This window comes from Idiotropiscis lumnitzeri, unplaced genomic scaffold (genome assembly GCF_059441095.1).
Source record: "Idiotropiscis lumnitzeri isolate Australia: NSW breed Sydney's pygmy pipehorse unplaced genomic scaffold, RoL_Ilum_1.0 HiC_scaffold_69, whole genome shotgun sequence".
NCBI lineage: Eukaryota > Metazoa > Chordata > Actinopteri > Syngnathiformes > Syngnathidae > Idiotropiscis > Idiotropiscis lumnitzeri.
In genome coordinates, this window is record NW_028283607.1 from 499,320 (window position 1) to 506,624 (window position 7,305).

Genomic DNA, 7,305 nt, shown 5'->3' on the forward strand with positions numbered 1-7,305 from the left:
GCCCGATGAGACTGCCAGGTTTGGTGAGTTTTTGTGCATGTTTCGGGGGTCAAAAATGCGATCGAACAATCGGAAAAATAATAATAATAATTTCTACAAAAACAATAGGGACTTCGCAGCGGTCGCTGCTCAGGCCCTAATAATAATAATAATAATAATAATAAAAGTAATAATATTTTCTACAAAAACAATAGGGACCTCGCCGCGGTCGCTGCTCGGGCCCCAATAATAATTTCTACACAAAGTCCATTGTGGTGACCCGCCCCCTTTTCAGTAAATTCAAAATGGCCGACTTCCTGTAAAACCTAGCTCATTGCTCCAAGAGACTTTTTTGTAGGTCTTGGTCTTATACATACAGTGAACCCTCGCTACTTCGCGGTTCACCTTTCGCGGGTTCAGTGCTTCGCGGGTCTAAAAAATATTCGGGGGCATTGTAGTTTCGCCGAGCGGCACGACGGGGCGCTGGAGCGGTTAGACGGCCGGCGTGCGCCGAAGAAGAGCGTGGGCGAAGAGGAGAGTGGACGAAGAAGAGCACGTTCCCCCGGACACGATCGGTGGCGACGTTTCGCGCGGTTCGGACCGTACCAGAGCTCCGGCCACCGTGCGTGGCAGTTAAGCCGTAGAGGAGCACCTTCCCCGGGCACGGGCGGTGCCAAGCGGCCCCTAAGTTTAACCGAATGGAAGCTCCGGAGGAGGAGGGCATGCTCGCGTCACAGTAAGCCGAAGAGGAGCACCTTCCCCGGGCACGGGCGGTTCCAAGCGGCCCCTAAGTTTTACCGAATGGAAGCTCCGGAGGAGGAGGGCATGCTCGCGTCACAGTAAGCCGAAGAGGAGCACCTTCCCCGGGCACGGGCGGTGCCAAGCGGCCCCTAAGTTTAACCGAATGGAAGCTCCGGGGGAGGAGGACGGGCGTGTGTCACAGTTAAGCCAAATTGGAGCACCTCTTCTGCCCGGGCACGAGCGGAGCGCGAGGCTGTCAGTTATGAATGAATAAATGAATAAATAAATAAAGAATGCCACCTTTCATTTCACAGGGCACACCGGACGGCGTACCAGCAGGTAAAAGTCGGAGTAATTAAATAAATACAAAAAGAATGGCTGGGGAATAAAAAAATAATACGTTTTAATAATAATTTGTTTTTTTTGTTATAACATGAATTTCACTCTCTCTCTCCCCGTATATATATATATATATATATATATATATTTATATATTTATTATATATATTGTATATTTTTTTTAAGCATTTTTGAAGGTGCGCCGCTACTTCGCGGATTTTCAGTTTTCGCGGATGGTCTCGGTCCCCATTAACCGCGATAACAGAGAGTTCACTGTACTCCATAAAATTTACAAAAAGCGAGGTGAAACATTCAACCAGAGCTGCTTTTTTTTAACATTTCTCGAGGGCCATGGCGAGCCATTTCAAAAAAGCTGCACAACTAACGTATAAAATATTGATAAATTTGCTCGGCCTGATGTGTGTGTAAAGTTTTACGAGTTGTCGTTCATATTTAGAACCTCATAATCAGCTTTGTTTTATTGCCGAACAGTGCAATGCCACTCCCACAACTTTTCACGAAAAATCACGAATTTCGTATTGTGACATCCTCATGGCCGAAACAGTCATCCGAGCATATATGAGGGCGACCTTGTTGAGTTGCACGGAGAAAAACATCCAAGAAAATAACTTGTATTAGCTTTTACCAGTTGGTGGCGCTACTACTACGATGTAAAATAAGTTGGTAGATGTCTTCAGGGCTGAGGTATCCTCAAATGTGTACAACTTCGAGAAGATAGGATCATCTGAGTCATGTTGCCGGAGCTTTTGTTGCCACAGAGTACAATCGGACTTTTCAGCACCTTAATAGCCACGCCTTTTGCCAAAACGTCACAAAATTCGGCAGAGAGTAAGATCATTGTCTTGAGTCTTTTCTGACTAATTTTCAGTCGGATTCGTCAAAAGGGCACCGTGCAGTACGTGAAAATTAAAATAAAAACAAATTTTTGATTCCACTTGGCGGCACTGTGTGTATAACAAAATAATAACATTAAGATGTCTTCAGGTCGGGACGTTTTATTTACAGGTGAAGGTTTGGATTTTTAGGAGCATGTGCAGGGGAGTTATTAAGCATTCGTTTATTTGTATTAGGTTCATTTTGTCTTCTTATTATTGATATTTGACTGATTCATTAAAAGCAGACAATTATGTTTTAGGTAAATTTTTTACCTGACATGTTTCGGCGAGTCTTTCGCCTTCTTCAGAGTGTCGCATGATGGTGTCTTGAGACCCGTCTTTATCAGCTGATGTTCCATGAGGGTGTGACTTACCTGTCAAAAAAATGAAAAATCAGAGCAGTCAAAGAACAAGCACAACATGAACATTACAAATCAGCAATCACTGACCACTGCAAAAGGGAAAACCACATCATGGACCGGGAGAAGGGCAGGGTCATCCGCACCGAAGAGAACAAACAACAGCGCTGGATCAGAGAGGCCATTGAGATCTGCAAGCGAGGCATAAAAACCATGAACAGAGACAAGGGAGCCTTCATCCTCTCTACCACCTGGAGCAGCATTTTGGCGGAGTGAACGGACAGCGGGGGGCGTGACTTGCCTTCATTCTTGTGACAGGTAAGTCACGCCCTCATGGAACATCAGCTGATAAAGACGGGCCACAAGACACCATCATGTGACACTCTGAAGAAGGCGAAAGACTTTCGTATTGTGACATCCTCAAGGCCTAAACACTCATCCGAGCAAATGTAAGGTAGATTTTGTTAACCTGCCCGGAGAAAAAAATCAACGAAAATAATTTGTATTTGTTTTAACCAGTTGGTGGCGCTACCACTGCGATCAAAAATAAGTTGGCAGCCGTCTTCAGGGCCTGAATATCCTCAAATGTGAAAAATTTCGAGAAGATGGATCATCTGAATCATTTTGCAGGAACTTTTGTTGCCACGGAGAATAATCAGACTCTGCGGCACCGTAATAGCCACGCCCTTCGAAGGAAAGTCACAAAAATAGGGATAGAGTAAGATCAATGTCTTGAGTCTTTTCTAGCCAATTTTCAATCAGATTCGTTAAAAGGGCACCGTGCAGTACGTCAAAATGTAAAAAATGATATTGATTGGCGCAAGGTGTATAACTGAATATAAACATATAGATGTCTTCAGGTACAGACTCTTTATGTACATGTGAAGTTTTGGATTTTTAGCAGCATGTGCAGGAGAGTTATTAAGCATTTTGTCCATTGCGGCGAAGGATATCTTAAGTGAAAACTTTGATGCCCCGCCCCCGTCATATAGTATTTTGGAAACAAAAAATTTTAGCCCCAGTGTTTGTGCCAGGTCTTCAGATGCTACAGACAGAATTTTAAGGCAATCAGATGAAGCCTTTAGGATCAGGGTGCAAAAGAATGACCCCTGTAAACATGCAAAAAAGGGCAAAAGTCGGACTTTCAAAAATTCATAACTCACTTCCTGTTCATATTAGACGTTAAAATATCAAATTTTTCGCCATGCCCGATGAGACTGCCAAGTTTGGTGAGTTTTTGTGCATGTTTCGGGGGTCAAAAATGCGATCGAACAATCGGAAAAATAATAATAATAATAATTTCTACAAAAACAATAGGGACTTCGCAGCGGTCGCTGCTCAGGCCCTAATAATAATAATAATAATAATAATAAAAGTAATAATATCTTCTACAAAAACAATAGGGACCTCGCCGCGGTCGCTGCTCGGGCCCCAATAATAATTTCTACACAAAGTCCATTGTGGTGACCCGCCCCCTTTTAAGTAAATTCAAAATGGCCGACTTCCTGTAAAACCTAGCTCATTGCTCCAAGAGACTTTTTTGTAGGTCTTGGTCTTATACATACAGTGAACCCTCTCTACTTCGCGGTTCACCTTTCGCGGGTTCAGTGCTTCGCGGGTCTAAAAAATATTCGGGGGCATTGTAGTTTCGCCGAGCGGCACGACGGGGCGCTGGAGCGGTTAGACGGCCGGCGTGCGCCGAAGAAGAGCGTGGGCGAAGAGGAGAGTGGACGAAGAAGAGCACGTTCCCCCGGACACGATCGGTGGCGACGTTTCGCGCGGTTCGGACCGTACCAGAGCTCCGGCCAGCGTGCGTGGCAGTTAAGCCGTAGAGGAGCACCTTCCCCGGGCACGGGCGGTGCCAAGCGGCCCCTACGTTTAACCGAATGGAAGCTCCGGAGGAGAAGGGCATGCTCGCGTCACAGTAAGCCGAAGAGGAGCACCTTCCCCGGGCACGGGCGGTGCCAAGCGGCCCCTAAGTTTAACCGAATGGAAGCTCCGGGGGAGGAGGACGGGCGTGTGTCACAGTTAAGCCAAATTGGAGCACCTCTTCTGCCCGGGCACGAGCGGAGCGCGAGGCTGTCAGTTATGAATGAATAAATGAATAAATAAATAAAGAATGCCACCTTTCATTTCACAGGGCACACCGGACGGCGTACCAGCAGGTAAAAGTCGGAGTAATTAAATAAATACAAAAAGAATGGCTGGGGAATAAAAAAACAATACGTTTTAATAATAATTTGGTTTTTTTGTTATAACATGAATTTCACTCTCTCTCTCCCCGTATATATATATATATATATATATATATATATATATATATATATATATATTTATATATTTATTATATATATTGTATATTTTTTTTAAGCATTTTTGAAGGTGCGCCGCTACTTCGCGGATTTTCAGTTTTCGCGGATGGTCTCGGTCCCCATTAACCGCGATAACCGAGGGTTCACTGTACTCCATAAAATTTACAAAAAGCGAGGTGAAACACTCAACCAGAGCTGCTTTTTTTTAACATTTCTCGAGGGCCATGGCGAGCCATTTCAAAAAAGCTGCACAACTAACGTATAAAATATTGATAAATTTGCTCGGCCTGATGTGTGTGTAAAGTTTTACGAGTTGTCGTTCATATTTAGAACCTCATAATCAGCTTTGTTTTATTGCCGAACAGTGCAATGCCACTCCCACAACTTTTCACGAAAAATCACGAATTTCGTATTGTGACATCCTCATGGCCGAAACAGTCATCCGAGCATATATGAGGGCGACCTTGTTGAGTTGCACGGAGAAAAACATCCAAGAAAATAACTTGTATTAGCTTTTACCAGTTGGTGGCGCTACTACTACGATGTAAAATAAGTTGGTAGATGTCTTCAGGGCTGAAGTATCCTCAAATGTGTACAACTTCGAGAAGATAGGATCATCTGAGTCATGTTGCCGGAGCTTTTGTTGCCACAAAGTACAATCGGACTTTTCAGCACCTTAATAGCCACGCCTTTTGCCAAAACGTCACAAAATTCGGCAGAGAGTAAGATCATTGTCTTGAGTCTTTTCTGACTAATTTTCAGTCGGATTCGTCAAAAGGGCACCGTGCAGTACGTGAAAATTAAAATAAAAACAAATTTTTGATTCCACTTGGCGGCACTGTGTGTATAACAAAATAATAGCATTAAGATGTCTTCAGGTCGGGACGTTTTATTTACAGGTGAAGGTTTGGATTTTTAGGAGCATGTGCAGGGGAGTTATTAAGCATTCATTTATTTGTATTAGGTTCATTTTGTCTTCTTATTATTGATATTTGACTGATTCATTAAAAGCAGACAATTATGTTTTAGGTTAATTTTTTACCTGACATGTTTCGGCGAGTCTTTCGCCTTCTTCAGAGTGTCGCATGATGGTGTCTTGAGACCCGTCTTTATCAGCTGATGTTCCATGAGGGTGTGACTTACCTGTCAAAAAAATGAAAAATCAGAGCAGTAAAAGAACAAGCACAACATGAACATTACAAATCAGCAATCACTGACCACTGCAAAAGGGAAAACCACATCATGGACCGGGAGAAGGGCAGGGTCATCCGCACCGAAGAGAACAAACAACAGCGCTGGATCAGAGAGGCCATTGAGATCTGCAAGCGAGGCATAAAAACCATGAACAGAGACAAGGGAGCCTTCATCCTCTCTACCACCTGGAGCAGCATTTTGGCGGAGTGAACGGACAGCGGGGGGCGTGACTTGCCTTCGTTCTTGTGACAGGTAAGTCACGCCCTCATGGAACATCAGCTGATAAAGACGGGCCACAAGACACCATCATGTGACACTCTGAAGAAGGCAAAAGACTTTCGTATTGTGACATCCTCAAGGCCTAAACACTCATCCGAGCAAATGTAAGGTAGATTTTGTTAACCTGCCCGGAGAAAAAAATCAACGAAAATAATTTGTATTTGTTTTAACCAGTTGGTGGCGCTACCACTGCGATCAAAAATAAGTTGGCAGCCGTCTTCAGGGCCTGAATATCCTCAAATGTGAAAAATTTCGAGAAGATGGATCATCTGAATCATTTTGCAGGAACTTTTGTTGCCACGGAGAATAATCAGACTCTGCGGCACCGTAATAGCCACGCCCTTCGAAGGAAAGTCACAAAAATAGGGATAGAGTAAGATCAATGTCTTGAGTCTTTTCTAGCCAATTTTCAATCAGATTCGTTAAAAGGGCACCGTGCAGTACGTCAAAATGTAAAAAATGATATTGATTGGCGCAAGGTGTATAACTGAATATAAACATATAGATGTCTTCAGGTACAGACTCTTTATGTACATGAATAGAATAGAAATAGAAATCCCTTTATTGTCATTGTACACAAGTGTGCAACGAGATTAGAGGGCTCCCCTCTCCAGTGCAATACAACAATAATACAGACAAATATATAAATTAGATGAATAAATAAGAATGGAATAAGAAGTTTTGGATTTTTAGCAGCATGTGCAGGAGAGTTATTAAGCATTTTGTCCATTGCGGCGAAGGAAATCTTAAGTGAAAACTTTGATGCCCCGCCCCCGTCATATAGTATTTCGGAAACAAAAAATTTTAGCCCCAGTGTTTGTGCCAGGTCTTCAGATGCTCCAGACAGAACTTTAAGGCAATCAGATGAAGCCTTTAGGATCAAGGTGCAAAAGAATGACCCCTGTAAACATGCAAAAAAGGGCAAAAGTCGGACTTTCAAAAATTCATAACTCACTTCCTGTTCATATTAGACGTTAAAAAATATCAAATTTTTCGCCATGCCCGATGAGACTGCCAAGTTTGGTGAGTTTTTGTGCATGTTTCGGGGGTCAAAAATGCGATCGAACAATCGGAAAAATAATAATAATAATAATTTCTACAAAAACAATAGGGACTTCGCAGCGGTCGCTGCTCAGGCCCTAATAATAATAATAATAATAATAATAATAAAAGTAATAATAATTTCTACAAAAACAATAGGGACCT